This window comes from Rutidosis leptorrhynchoides, chromosome 6 (assembly GCF_046630445.1).
Source record: "Rutidosis leptorrhynchoides isolate AG116_Rl617_1_P2 chromosome 6, CSIRO_AGI_Rlap_v1, whole genome shotgun sequence".
NCBI classification, from domain to species: domain Eukaryota; kingdom Viridiplantae; phylum Streptophyta; class Magnoliopsida; order Asterales; family Asteraceae; genus Rutidosis; species Rutidosis leptorrhynchoides.
The window spans coordinates 74,165,893-74,182,591 of NC_092338.1; positions in this window are offsets into that span (position 1 = coordinate 74,165,893).

Below are 16,699 nucleotides of genomic sequence, written 5' to 3' on the forward strand. Positions count from 1 at the left end.
CGAGATCGACATGCAAAGGTTAACAAAAGTCATATCAAAAGTCAACCTGACCCAATATGATCTTTAAATCTACACATGTTTATTAACATAATATAAGTCTTGATAATTGAACGAATTTATAGTTTATCAAACTCCAAATATTATTTATTTCAGGAGCTATATTATATTTGAATTATCATGGCAATCTGTGATGACCCGTCCAAATCCATTTGGACGAATACATCATTCATTGATTTCATAGTGAGGTACTGACCTCTACATGATACATTTTGTAAACATTGCATTCTTTTGAAAATGCACACCATAAATGAATATATAACTCCAAGGTTTTCGACGTCTGATGATTTCTACGCATAGACAATCACCTTATATAATAGTTTCTAACAATACTTCTGTTGACAATACAGTCAAATAAGATACATGGTGATGATTTTGTGAATGCAAAGTTTTCTCGAATAAAGCATGCATGACTCCATGCACATAGCTTGTATAACGTATAAGCAAACAGCGGAAGACTTCTAGGAACCTGAGAATAAACATGTTTAAAAGTGTCAACACAAAGGTTGGTGAGTTCATAGTTTTAATGTTGCGCATAATCTGTAAATAAAGGTGGATCACAAGATTTCAGTTGTTTCATCTGAAACGTTTATCAAAAGATTCTACGTAACAGAGCACCCTGGTAACTAAACTTTAACGTTATAATGATAATTACCCCATTCGTTTTAATACACGCAAACCAACGTGTCATAAACTCAAATAACATACGTCCGTTAAAAGGCTAGCGCTCTAGCTCGGACGGGGATGTCAAGCCCTATGGATCCATATACAATTATTCGCGCCCACCAGTCCATATTCTATGTACCGGCAGCTACTAGTTACCAAAGCTAAGGGATTTTCAGTTTAACTCATTGTAGAATTTAGTATGTACTTGTATCCATTGCGTTTAAAATAAATTGCATGTATTCTCAGCCCAAAAATATTTAAAGCAATTAAAAAGGGATCTATAAACTCACCCTAGCGGCACATAAGGTCATTCACCGAAATGTGACCGAAACTTGGAATGCAAAATAACCGTAGATCTCAACCTAGAGAACATATGTTGGTCAATACATGTCTAACAAGCTAGGTCGGGTCATAGTGTATCACAATCCTAATGCTCGAGACCGACATGCAAAAGTTAACAAAAGTCATCTCAAAAGTCAACCTGGCCCAATATGATCTTTAAATCTATACATGTTTATTAACATAGTATAAGTCTTGATAATTGAACGAATTTATAGTTTATCAAACTCAATAATATTATTTATTTCAGGAGCGTTATTATATTTGAATTATCATGGCAATCGAAAATATTTTATTATTTCACATAGTTTTCCAATACTTGTAAAATCGGATTATAGTGTTTATAAAGCTTTAAAACATGATAAGACAGTCAATTTTGACAATTGTTCAACAAGACGAGACGTGCCTTATATAGAAATTCATTTACTCGATTAGTAATATTTGAAAATCCAATTTATGAATCTTATAAACAAGTTGTTTAAATATCAATTGCAGATTCAAAAGTAATTCCAATTAGTGTTAATCATAATTCAGTTGACCATAATTTTTAATCCGTTCCTCGAAAACACACGATTTCTAAATGAAAAGTTATTAATATTTCGCCAGCTTTCCAAAAACATGCATATCATATACTTTTTATCAGTAGCATATGTATCAAATTCATAATTCATCATAAACTATCTAACGACAAAATTAAAGCATACAAGCATGCATAAACATATATACTCGAGCACTAGACATGGATACACTATTAATATATAAAAGATAAGATATGAATGCTCACATATCAATATTGTGATTCAATATTGTAGGAAAGTACGTAGACGCGACGGAGATGATAAACACTAGATTGACCTCACGAGCATACCCCCGATCCATACCCATAACCTCCATAGCTATAACCCATAATTTGTTTAGCTCTATCTCGCTCATAAAACTCGTTTTGAAATAATTCGCTCATGACCCCGTCGTAGTATTTTATTAATATATATATATATATATATATATATATATATATATATATATATATATATATATATATATATATATATATATATATATATATATATATAACAGAGAAATTGAGAGATGTGTGTGTTCTCTCGAGCCAAAAACTGTCGAATTTATAGATGTTGCCAGGAATCTCACCCCATACGATCGCATAGTTTTCTAGGCTTATGGCCGTGCGATCGCATGGCCACCTGTATCCAGCTCACAATGTTTTGTTTTCTTGTTTGTCGACATATTTTTATAATATATATAATTTATATTAATTAATTATATATTATATTATATTCTCGTGCCTAGTTAACTTGTAATTTTGGTTCCGATGTCTTGTACGTTTAAGTTCGACTTATGTCCCCGTTCCGGTTTTTCGAACGTCCTTTCGTACATTTAGAAAACTTATACTTTACGTTTCGTGATTCGTACCTTTGTCAAAATATAGTCTTAAATTATCAATAAACTATATTACACAAAGTGTATCTTGAACTTTCTAGTGTTTTGGTCATTTACTTCTTTAAATTAACGTCTTATATATAATAATATTATTTTAAATCAAAACGTTTTATATCTAAGTTAATATTATATTTTATAACATTTGTAAAATATACATACATTTTCATTTTGAAATAGTGTTTCACTGTAGCAATTTTTTTACTGTAGCAAATAGTGATTTTCGAAAACAATGTAGCAAAATAATTTTACTGTAGCAAATAGTGATTTTCGAAAATACTGTAGCAAATAGTGGTTTTTGAAAACACTGTAGCTTTTCGGGTACTGTAGCAATTCGAAAATACTGTAGTAAATTAGTGTTTTACTTGTTCATCTTAAACGTTTTAGTTAACTTATCTAAATATCAATCGAATTAATAAACGAATGTTACTATCGTTTACTAAATAACTTGAATTTATATATATGTAGATATCTTTATTTGATATACATAAATCAGTTTTTAAATACACATTGCAAGTTATTTATGAATAATTAATATTCCAATTTATATATATATATATATATATATATATATATATATATATATATATATATATATATATATATATATATATATATATATATATAGATGTTCGTGAATCGTCAGTCAATAGTCAAAGGTTATCTGAATATATTACATTAGTTCAAAAATTTTGAGAATCAATATTACAGACTTTGCTTATCGTGTCGAAAACATATAAAGATTAAGTTTAAATTTGGTCAAAAAATTTCGGGTCGTCACAGTACCTACCCGTTAAATAAATTTCGTCCCGAAATTTGAGTGAGGTCGTCATGGCTAACAATAAAAATATTTTTATGACGAATATGAGTGGATAAATAGAGTTTTATCACTATTGACTAATATAGATAAAACGATTCGATTATGTGAAGAGTACGAGTGAAGCTATCGCAAAAGAGTGAATATGAGTAAATACATGTTCACCTTAACTGGTGACGTAGCCACGGTTGATTTCCGAAATTCAAGGGATTTAGTGAAAATCTTTGTAATAAGATTTGGTTCTTCGGTAATTAAGGAAATTAGGATCTTCTTTGGTTAAATGCAATAATCTGTTTCGATTGCTCTGTCGTATATTTTACTATAAATCCACTCCCTTCGTTTCCTTATTTCCACAGCTCATACCTTCTATTCTTTCTCCCTCAATTCATACTTTAAAGTATTTGTCAATATGCTCCATCCAGTTCTAATTCTTGATATACTCCTAACTTTCATATCTGTCATTCTTCTTTTTCATCTACCGCCGGAAGAATCTATTTACTTAACTATACTCTTGGTTTTATAGTGTTTTTAGTTCTCCCCTGTCTTTATATTGCTATATGCATCGATATATACGGTTTGTAAATTTCTGGGTTGTTGTTGGGTTTTATATATTCCCTTATATTTCGGAGTCCCTGCTTCTGTCTTTCTATAATCATTGACATCCACAGTTAATGCTCTCTCCTATTTGCTGCAATTTATACTCCCATTTTTATTTCGGAGCTTCATGCTTTTGTTTTTTTTTCTTCCCGACTTCAAGTCAAGCGAATAATGGTCCAGAATTCGTAGGTATGGAGTTTTGAATGATAATAATATACAAACTAGAAAGGAAAGGTAATAGTACAATTTGATTTGTCAAATTACCAGAATATCCAGAAAAGACTGAATCATCAAGAAAATGTTTTTCTTGATAGTTTAGAGTTTAAATAGAATGAAAGAGTTATGTAACATGGTTCATGATGAGGGTATGATCTGTGAACCTTTATCACATTCCATTAGAAACTCAGCATGACTTACTGTAATATAATCACGTTGATTAAGTGTCATTATATTATACTAACTCATGCTTCAATTCCTAACACTACTTCAAAAACATTCATATTTTAAATTCGAATTTTTCAGAATTTAGAAACTAAAACAGTTTCCTTTCTGATGTAACACTGATATCGCGAAGAGATAAATGATTTCATATAAGAATAGTTATGAAAATATCTTCAGAAATATCGAGGATATTTATAATGAAAGATACGATAATATCTTAGAATTTCTAATATCGATGGATGATGAAGAAGATTTATCTGTAAAGGTTTACAGTCAGGAGCAAGGTATTCGTTAATGACTTCAGCAGATACTAAATCATTTGGATTCTTTGAAGGCAGGTTTAGTCTTTGTGATTTGTCTACAGCCTCCTTCATGGTTTGCTCTATCCGTTTTCCAGTTCCAAACCTTCTTTTTTTCTAAGCTTTGCCAACACACTATTCTTTATCATCAAACTTTTGGCTGTTAAGGTCATTTACAGTTTTTGCTGCTTCATCAGCATTCAAATTTATCGTAACCGAATCGTCAGTTATCAATCCGAGGTGTTTTCAAAAGTTTGAAGGGTTTGCATGAAGATTGTAATTATCAAGATACATATGATGTTCTAGAATTTTGAATGATACAAATATTTTTCTGGGTTTTATGGATAGAAGTGACGTTCTAGCACAGTTTTGAAATCAAAGTATAGCTTTGAAAGATATAGGGATCTAAGAGTGATGTCTTGACTTGGATTATGTTCTGTCAAAATTAGAATATGTAAATGAATTTGAATGAGAATGGTTGTTCTGGTTTCCTATGAAAGAATGTATATCACTGCGAAAGTAGTGAGTATAGTTGATGTTTTGCTGAATCAGAATAGAAGAATGTAACATATTAATTGTGAATTTATATATCTTTTGGGTATTACCTACCCATTAAAAGTTTCACAAGTAATATTTTGTACCAGAGAATTTTATTACAGTCTTTATGAAAATATAGGTATGTGTATTTTCTTCAGGTGTAATACAGATTTAATGAGTTAATATCATATTAAGCTCAATTGATTTTTGGCTGGATTAGAAATGGATAATCTCTAAAACATTAAAGATTTCATAATCTTCGCGGAGTATTTCACTAATGTAATCAATACTTCATTATTCAGTTTTATTGATATTTCCTCAGTGAATCATGTTGGTGCTTATGGAACTCTTGCTAACTTCGCAAGGTACGAATGATGTTTTCTGGAAAGTTTCAAGTACATCGAAAATGAAAGTGTAAAATCAAACATGTATTTGAATAATACACTTGATTTATTATGAAATTGAATCTATTAAGTCGAAGCAGAGATTATAGTTAACGATTGTTAAGTCATTAACGAAGGATGTACATCATAGCATATTAATAACATGAACTAACCGAGTAGTTAAGATTCACACGTAATAGCTTAGTACGAAAAGATTTATTTTGATCTCAAAATTCATATATATATATATATATATATATATATATATATATATATATATATATATATATATATATATATATATATATATATATATATATAAAATATACATATAATTTCTTCAGAGGGAATGAGTTAATACTTCATAACTCGTTGATACGATATACGCGTTGTTGATTAGTGATGATGTTTGCGGTGATTATGGATCTGGCGGAGCTTGTGATGTTGTAGATGCTGCTGATCTGACGATGTTGATGGTACTGACGGTGCTAGTGATGTTGACGGTACTATTGATGCTGCTGGTAAAACAGATCTAGCTTGTAAATCGTGCACCATTTCGATCAGGGTTTTATTTCATCTTTTCTATTCACTCACTTGATGATGGTGGTACTGTTGATGCTGGTGATTTCATGACCCGTCCTAATCCATCTGAACGAAGTCCATATCGAGTATAAACGATTCACAATAGTTGATTACATCGCGAGGTACTTGACCTCTATATGATACATTTTACAAACATTGATTTCATTTTTAAAAGACAAACTTTCATTACATCGAAAGTTGACAAGCATGCATCCCATTTCATAAAATATCAAACTATCAACGACTTAATAATAATCTTGATGAACTCAATGACTCGAATGCAACGTCTTTTGAAATATGTCATGAATGACTTCAAGTAATATCTCTAAAATGAGCAAATGCACAGCGGAAGATTTCTTTCGTACCTGAGAATAAACATGCTTTCAAGTGTCAACCAAAAGGTTGGTGAGTTCATTAGTTTATCATAAATAATCATTTCATAATTTTAATAGACCACAAAATTTCATATTTCCATTTCTCATAAACATACGTCCCATACATAGAGACAAAAATATCATTCATATGGATTGAACATCTGGTAACCGACGTTAACTTAATGCATAGAATATCCCCAAAACAGAACCTCTCGTCTGTATAATAATCTCGAAGTACTAAAGCATTCGTACCCCAAATGGGACTTGTCAAGGTCTATAGATCTATCTTTAGGATTCGCGTCAATCAGGGGCCATTTCCCTAAATTCTTATGTTACCAGACTTGAAGGGCGATATTCGGTTTAATAATCCAACCATATAATGTAGTTTTTGATCACTTGTGTCTATTTCGTAAAACATTTATAAAAGCAGCGCATGTATTCTCAGTCCCAAAAATATATATAAAAAGGGAGTAATGAAACTCACCTAATATATTTTGTAGTAAAAATACATATGACTATATTGAACAATGCAGGGTTGGCATTGGATTCACGAACCTATATCATTTGTTTATTTATTAATACACATAATTGTAATCGAGCAAGTTTATATAAATTTTTATTAACAATGTACTTGTTTTATCATTTGTTATTTAGATCTATTTAATATATTTAGTTTTTATATAAAATATAACTAATATTTACAATTCTTTATAATATGTTAAAAATATATATATTAGAGTTTATATATGATGAAAATATATATTTACGTATTAATTGATACCTTATATATATATATATAGTTTAGTAATTATTATTCTAATAATAATAGTATAGTGGTATGTAAATTTTATTATTGTTGTATTGTATTTTTATATAAAACTATCCATTTTACAACTAATGATAATAATAATAAGTTTAATAATACATTACTAATATTAATATTATTAATAAAGATAATATTATTAGAAATTTTACTCATATTACTAGTAATAATAATAAACATAATAATGATAATAACAATAATAATAATACTTAAGGCTAATACTAAAATGATATTAATATTCATGACATTTGTTTTAATATTAATAATAATAATAATAATAATAATAATAATAATAATAATAATAATAATAATAATAATAATAATAATAATAATAATAAGTTTTAAATGATAATACTAAATATTTATAAGTATAATACTAGTAATGGTAATAATAATATCATAAAATATATTAATAATCATTTTGTTAATAATAACATTTTGACATAATAACAATAAGTATGTTAATAATAATAATAATAATAATAATAATAATAATAATAATAATAATAATAATAATAATAATAATAATAATAATAATAAAGAAAATGAAAGTAAAAGTAAAAGTATGTACCCTTTGAAAGAAAAACGTTTTCCTAAAAAGATTTGCACCAGATGAGAATCGAACCCGAGACCTCCCGTAAACCCACAACACCCTCTACCATTCCTCTAGTCCTGCTTTTCTGATTTAATATACACCTAGTTTACTTATAACTCGAATTATTTTAGTGTTCTTCTTCTTCTCTTAAATCCATTCGGTATTGAACTCGACCCAAATCCTAACCAATTCAAAATTGGGTTTTAGCCTTCTAAATCAAATCAAAGATAACTTGTAGTGACTAACGAACCCAAAACCAAAATATATATATATATATATATATATATATATATATATATATATATATATATATATATATATATATATATATATATATATATATATATATATATATATAACACAGCAACCAGTTGCTGTTCCTCGTCGCAGATGACAAAAAAAAAATGATTTTTGAGTTTTATAAAGTTTTAGATGATTGTTATAACATGAACTTGGTTTCAAATGATTTGTAAAATCTTTATGAATCCTTAGTTGAAGCAGAAACATTGAATTAAAATCGAATTTCATGAAGAACATAAAATTTGACTTTTTTATAAATTACCTTTGACTTCAAAATTTGAAATGAATAATAGGAACTGAAAGCCAAGATTCTGCAGATAGTTTACATAGAGTAATCCTAAAAAAATGGCATTATTACATTTTGTGATTTGATTCGTTTTCGGATTTTAGCAAAAATTACCAAAAACAAAGATAAATGGGTTATTTTTCTGTATTTTGGTTTTCAAAATTCGATTTGTAGAGGGTTATAGCTTTATGTAATGATAGATGTTTATCAATAATACATAATATTCGATTGACTTATTGGAGTTACAAGTCGACCAAAGATCACAGGTCGAATAGCAGTTAGGAGAGAAAACAAATAAATAAAACAAAAAAAATATATATATAAAAACTGATTATGGTATATAACAAGTACGCGTGCTGGACAGTTTCCATACATATATCTTATTTTAAATATATATTTTTTTAATAATAATATTGATATTATTATTAATAATAATAAACATTCTAATATAATAATATCAATAATAATAATGACATTAGTATTTAGAACAACGATAATTATTTTTAATAATAATAATGTTAATAATAACATTACTAATAATACTAATATTAATGGTAGAATTAATAATACTAATTTTTAAGAATAAAGATAATATTAATAATATGATAATAATAAAGATAACTTTAATAATATTGATATAACAAATTATGCTTAACAAATTTCATATCTAAATAATACTGATATCAATATTAATAATGGAAGTAATACTTATCTTAATTGATGAAAGTAATAATAATATTACTACAATAACTATATTTTTAAGTTGTAATTACATTTAATTATATTAACATTACAATTTATTACTTGTGTAATGTTTTACAAATCATATAATTGAATATTTATATCCTACCTATATAATGTACAAGTAATAATAGTTATACATCGAAATCACATATATTTGCACATAGATTCATTTTAAATTACAAATTAATTATTTTGTATCTTATTTTATATATTTAATTCTAATGTTTAAATTATATTTTATAATTTTAAATTATTATTCATATACTTACATTTATATATATTTATAAATCTACATATTTATTTATGATTGATTGTTCGTGAATCGTCGGGAATGGTCAAAAGGCAAATGCATTCATGTAAACTGTTCCAAAGTTTTCGAGGCTCAACATTACAGACTTTGCTTATCATGTCGAATTTCATATAAAGATTAAGTTTAAATTTGGTCGGAAATTCCCGGGTCATCACAGTACCTACCCGTTAAAGAAATTTCGTCTCGAAATTTGAGTGAGGTCGTCATGTCTAAGAATAAATATGTTTTCCTGATGAATATGAGCTGATAAATAGAGTTTTATTATTATTGAATAATACAGATAAAATAATTCGATTATTCGAAGAGCACGAATGAAGCTATCACAAAAGAGTGAAATGAATAAATGAAGTTTCGTTTTAACTTTTGACGTTGCCTTGGTTGAATTTAAAAAATGAGGTGCATCTTAACTTTTGACGTAGTCAGGGTTAAATTTAGAAAATACGGTGCGTCTTAGCTTTTGACGTTGTCTTGGTTGAATTCCGTAATTTAAGAGATTTAAAGAAAATCTTCGAGATCTAAAAGATTTGAGACTTTGGTGAATAAGAAAATTAAGATCTCTCTAATCAATTACGGTGATCTGTCTCGATTGTTACGTCTGATTTTTCCTTTATAAATTAAGCTCTTCCGTTCCATTATTCACACCATTCCTATACTTTCTTTATTATTTCATACATCTAAAAGATTGTGAAAATGCTTAATCCAGTTCTAATCCTTGTCCTTATCCTGGCTATCGCAACACTCATTCTCCTTTTCCAATTTCCACAGGAGGATTCTATTTTCTTCCACTTCGCCCTTAATGTTATATTGTTTTTAATTCTCCCGTGTCTTTATGTTGCGATAAACATTGACATACACGGTTTGTAATTTATGTGTTGTTATCGGGCTTTATATTTTCCCTTATATTTCGAAGTCCCTTCTTCTGTTTTCCATAATCATTGTCATCCCCAGTTAATGCTCTCTTTTATTTACTGCTATTTATACCCTAATTTCTATTTCGGAGCTTTGTCCCTTCGTTTCTTCTTCTTGCGATTAAGCACCGCTTGTAATGGTTCAGAATTCGCAGATATAAACTTTGGAATGAACATTGTTAATGTTCTAAGAAGGAAATCGTAATGGCACAATTTGATTTGTCAAATTACCAGAGTCACTGAGAATAGAATATATTTTCTTGATATGTTCGGAGGTGAAGTAGAATGAATGAGTCGTGTAACATGGCATATGATGACGTTATGATCTGTGAATCATTACGTTCCATTAGAAACTCAGCATGGCTTACTGTAATATAATCACGTTGATCAAGTGTCATTATATTATACTAACTCATGCATCAATTCCCAACACTACTTCAAAAACATTCATGATTTTAACTCGAATTTTAAAGAATTTTAGAAACTAAAGTAGTTTCCTTTATGATGTAATATAGATAACACGAAGAGATAAATAATTTCGAACGAGAATATTTATGAAAATATCTTCAAAAATATCGAAGATATTTTTGATGATATTTTGGAATTTCTAAGTTCGATGGTTGATGGGGAAGATTTTCCGCAAGATTTTAACATGATTACGGAGCAAGATATTCGTTGAAGGTTTCATCGGATCCAGAATTACCTGAATTCTTTAAATATATGGTATGGTCCTTGTATTTGTTCTTGGTCTCCTTCGTGGTTAGCTCAATCCGTTTTCCAGTTCCAACTTTTCTGAGCCTTTCCAACATACTATTCTTTATCATCAAACTTCCGATGATTAAGGTCGTTTACGGTTATCTACAGTTTCTGCTGCTTTATTCGGTTTTTTTTTCAAAGTTCAATGTATTAATTCGTAGGCTGGGTGCTTTTCAAAATTTCAGAATGGAAGGTCATTATTCTAAGAGATAAATGTTATACATATAACTGTTGATGTAGATATGCTGTGAGTTTTCAGAGTACTGATTGCCGATTCCTCTACATTTACTGCTACCATATCTGAATCGTTAGTTGTCGATCTGAGGTGATTTCAAGAGAATTGTGTTTTTAGATGATTAAACGCTGACGGTAATATGGTAGAATATAAAAGGTTCCCCGGTAACAATAAAAGAGCATACATATAAATCAAGGTGATAATAAGGTTGTTTCGAACGAAAAGTCAAAGTTGATTTGCTGGAGCTGTGACAAAATTTGCTACTTTGAAAGGAATTACCAAGTTATTTTGGGTAATAATAACACTAAGGGAATTAGCACAACTACGTGTTAAACGTGTACTCAGTTTTCGAGAGTTTTTCAGATGCATAACTAAATGCATCAATCTTTTCTCCTGTAGATGAAGTGCAGTTTGTTCATCCTCTCGTTTTAGATGTTTTCAAGAATCATGAAAGGTTTGAACGCAGTTTGGAATCATCAAGATATAAATGAGGTTTAGGATGAAATCAAGTGGTAAACTTGAAGAAATATTTAGTTTCATATGTTATAATCAATATTTTAATTTATTTTAATTGTCCAATATTATTAGTCCACAGTCGATAGTCCACAATTAACAGTCCAATAATTCATATATTTTTTAATTTATAATATTCGAATTAATTAATACGTATCGTGACCCGTGTACATGTCTCAGACTCGATCACAACTAAAAGTATATATATTATTATAGAATCAACCTCAACCCTGTATAGCTAACTCCAGCATTACTGCATATAGAGTGTCTATGGTTATTCCAAATAATATATATATATATATATATATATATATATGTCGATATGATATGTCAAAACTTTGTATACGTGTCCCGATATTTAAAGTGCGTAAAATAAATACCCGAAATTAAATGACGATAAATAAAGTGCGTAAAGTAAATAACAGAAATTAAATGACGATAAATAAAATTGCGATAATTAAATTGCGATAAATAAACTGCGATAATAAAATGTAATCAGTTAGCTAGGAACAATTAGCTAGGATTTTTGTTAGCGTGGATTCTTAACAAAATTTTTTCATAGTTAATTTGTTTGTTTCTAACAGATTTTATTTTGTCCAATGTTTTCTTCATTATGTCACTTGTTGGGTTCTGATAGGTCAAAATCCAAATATGAAATTGAATGAAAATGGTTATTCTGTGATGAATAGATTCGTACTTCTGTGGTTGTAAGTAGGATAGTAAATGACCGTTGAATCAGATTGGAAGAATGTATAGTGTAACTTATTAATGTGAAATCTTAAATATTCCTCGGGTATTACCTACCCATTAAAATATTTTCATCATTAACAGTTTGTACAAAAGAATTTTTAATTACAATCTTTATGAAAACATATATACATATATATTTTCTTCAGATGTAATCATGAATTTAATGAGTCAATATGATATTAGACTCATTTGATTTACCGTTAGAATAAGAATATATAATCTCTAAAACATTAGAGATTATATAATCGCCATGTCAAACGAAGATAAATGATGTAGAATGTCATGTAGAATGATGATTATACTCAAGGTACAGAATGAGATGTCGAAGCTGGTGATGCGGATGTTGTTGTTGGTGGTACTAGTGCCGTTGGTGCTGAGGCTGGTGATATTACTGGTGTTGGTGATACTGCTGATGCTTGCAAATTATGTACCGTGCTCTCTAAAGTTAACACTCGAGCTCGGAGTTCTTTAACTTCTTCTACTAACCCTGGTTGGTTATCAGTGTGAGGTAGAGTCGGGTATCTTCTCTAGTTCCGTTAATGGTAGCCTCAAGACGAAAAATTCTTGCAAAAAGGGTATAAACGGTGTTGCGAACAGGTTCACCGGTGAGCGGGTCGAGTACTCCAAGGTTAGGTGGTAGATTCAGTTCATGATATGGAGTACCTTCTTCCCTTCTCCATAGGGTGAGTATGTCACGAACCCACCCCCATTTTCTCCAGTAATCACGGTAGTTGATTGGTTGTTGTGTTCCCGTCACGCTGTCTTCAGAGTCAGAGGAACTTGGTCGATTCGTAGAGGCCATCTTACGTGATCACAGAAAAGATTTTTGGTATGAAGAGTTTAGTGACAACAATTGATAGTTGGATGTATTCTCAATGCATAATATGCATAGATATATATATATATATATATATATATATATATATATATATATATATATATATATATATATATATATATATATATATATATATATATATATATATATATATATATATATATAGTACCAGGATCCCTTAAATTACGGAGAAATTTACGTGAGATAACAGGCAAGGTCTACAGTAACAGATACGCTAAGATATGAATTGCCAGATACGCTAAGATATGAATTTTTGTCTATACACTATTTATGCAGTCAATGCAGTAAAACATGTCTAGACTAAGAATAATGAGCATGTAATTTCCTAAGGATGATAAGCAGATGATTTTCGGCAAAAATGATAAGCAAAACTTTTGTCATGCAGACACGGTCGAAGTCCAGACTCACTAATGCATCCTAACGACCATCAGTTAGACACACTAATGCAAGACCTGGTTCGCTAAGACCACCGCTCTGATACCAACTTTCATGACCCGTCCTAATCCATCTGAACGAAGTCCATATCGATTATAAACAATTCACAATAGTTGATTACATCGCGAGGTACTTGACCTCTATATGATACATTTTACAAACATTGATTTTTTTTTAAAAGACAAACTTTCATTACATCGAAAGTTGACAGGCATGCATCCCATTTCATAAAATATCAAACTATCAACGACTTAATAGTAATCTTGATGAACTCAATGACTCGAATGCAACGTCTTTTGAAATATGTCATGAATGACTTCAAGTAATATCTCTAAAATGAGTAAATGCACAGCGAAAGATTTCTTTCGTACCTGAGAATAAACATGCTTTCAAGTGTCAACCAAAAAGTTGGTGAGTTCATTAGTTTATCATAAATAATCATTTCATAATTTTAATAGACCTCAAGATTTCATATTTCCATTTCTCATAAACATACGTCCCATACATAGAGACAAAAATATCATTCATATGGATTGAACACCTGGTAACCGACGTTAACTTAATGCATAGAATATCCCCAAAACAGAACCTCTCGTCTGTATAATAATCTCGAAGTACTAAAGCATTCGTACCCCGAATGGGACTTGTCAAGGTCCATAGATCTATCTTTAGGATTCGCGTCAATCAGGGGCCATTTCCCTAAATTCTTAGGTTACCAGACTTGAAGGGCGATATTCGGTTTAATAATCCAACCATATAATGTAGTTTTTGATCACTTGTGTCTATTTCGTAAAACATTTATAAAAGCAGCGCATGTATTCTCAGTCCCAAAAATATATATAAAAAGGGAGTAATGAAACTCACGTAATGTATTTTGTAGTAAAAATACATATGACTATGTTGAACAATGCAGGGTTGGCCTTGGATTCACGAACCTATATCATTTATTTATTTATTAATACACATAATTGTAATCGAGCAAGTTTATATAAATTTTTATTAACAATGTACTTGTTTTATCATTTGTTATTTAGATCTATTTAATATATTTAGTTTTTATATAAAATATAACTAATATTTACCATTCTTTATAATATGTTAAAAATATATATATTAGAGTTTATATATGATGACAATATATATTTACGTATTAATTGATACCTTTTATATATATAGTTTAGTAATTATCATTCTAATAATAATAGTATAGTGGTATGTAAATTTTATTATTGTTGTATTGTATTTTTATATAAAACTATCCATTTTACAACTAATGATAATAATAATAAGTTTAATAATACATTACTAATATTAATATTATTAATAAAGATAATATTATTAGAAATTTTACTCATATTACTAGTAATAATAATAAACATAATAATGATAATAACAATAATAATAATACTTAAGGCTAATACTAAAATGATATTAATATTCATGACCTTTGTTTTAATACTAATACTAATAATAATAATAATAATAATAATAATAATAATAATAATAATAATAATAATAATAATAATAATAATAATAAGTTTTAAATGATAATAATAAATATTTATAAGTATAATACTAGTAATGGTAATAATAATATCATAAAATATATTAATAATCATTTTGTTAATAATAACATTTTGACATAATAACAATAAGTATGTTAATAATAATAATAGCAATAATAATAATAATAATAATAATAATAATAATAATAATAATAATAATAATAATAATAATAATAGCAATAATAATAATAATAATAATAATAATAATAATAATAATAATAATAATAATAATAATAATAATAATAATAATAATAATAATAATAATAATAATAATAAAGAAAATGAAAGTAAAAGTAAAAGTATGTACCCTTTCAAAGAAAAACGTTTTCCTAAAAAGATTTGCACCAGACGAGAATCGAACCCGAGACCTCCCGTAAACCCACAGCACCCTCTACCATTCCTCTAGTCCTGCTTTTCTGATTTAATATACACCCAGTTTACTTATAACCCGAATTATTTTAGTGTTCTTCTTCTTCTCTTAAATCCATTCGGTATTGAACTCAACCCAAATCCTAACCAATTCAAAATTGGGTTTTAGCCTTCTAAATCAAATCAAAGATAACTTGTGGTGACTAACGAACCCAAAACCAAAAAAAATATATATATATATAACACAGCAACCAGTTGCTGTTCCTCGTCGCAGATGACAAAAAAAAATAATGATTTTTGAGTTTTATAAAGTTTTAGATGATTGTTATAACATGAACTTGGTTTCAAATGATTCGTAAAATCTTTATGAATCCTTAATTGAAGCAGAAACATTAAATTAAAATCGAATTTCATGAAGAACATAAAATTTGACTTTTTTATAAATTACCTTTGACTTCGAAATTTGAAATGAATAATAGGAATTGAAAGCCAAGATTCTGCAGATAGTTTACATAGAGTAATCCTAACAAAATGGCATTATTACATTTTGTGATTTGATTCATTTTCGGATTTTAGCAAAAATTACCAAGAACAAAGATAAATGGGTTATTTTTCTGTATTTTGGTTTTCAAAATTCGATTTGCAGAGGGTTATAGCTTTATGTAATGATAGATGTTTATCAATAATACATAATATTCGATTGA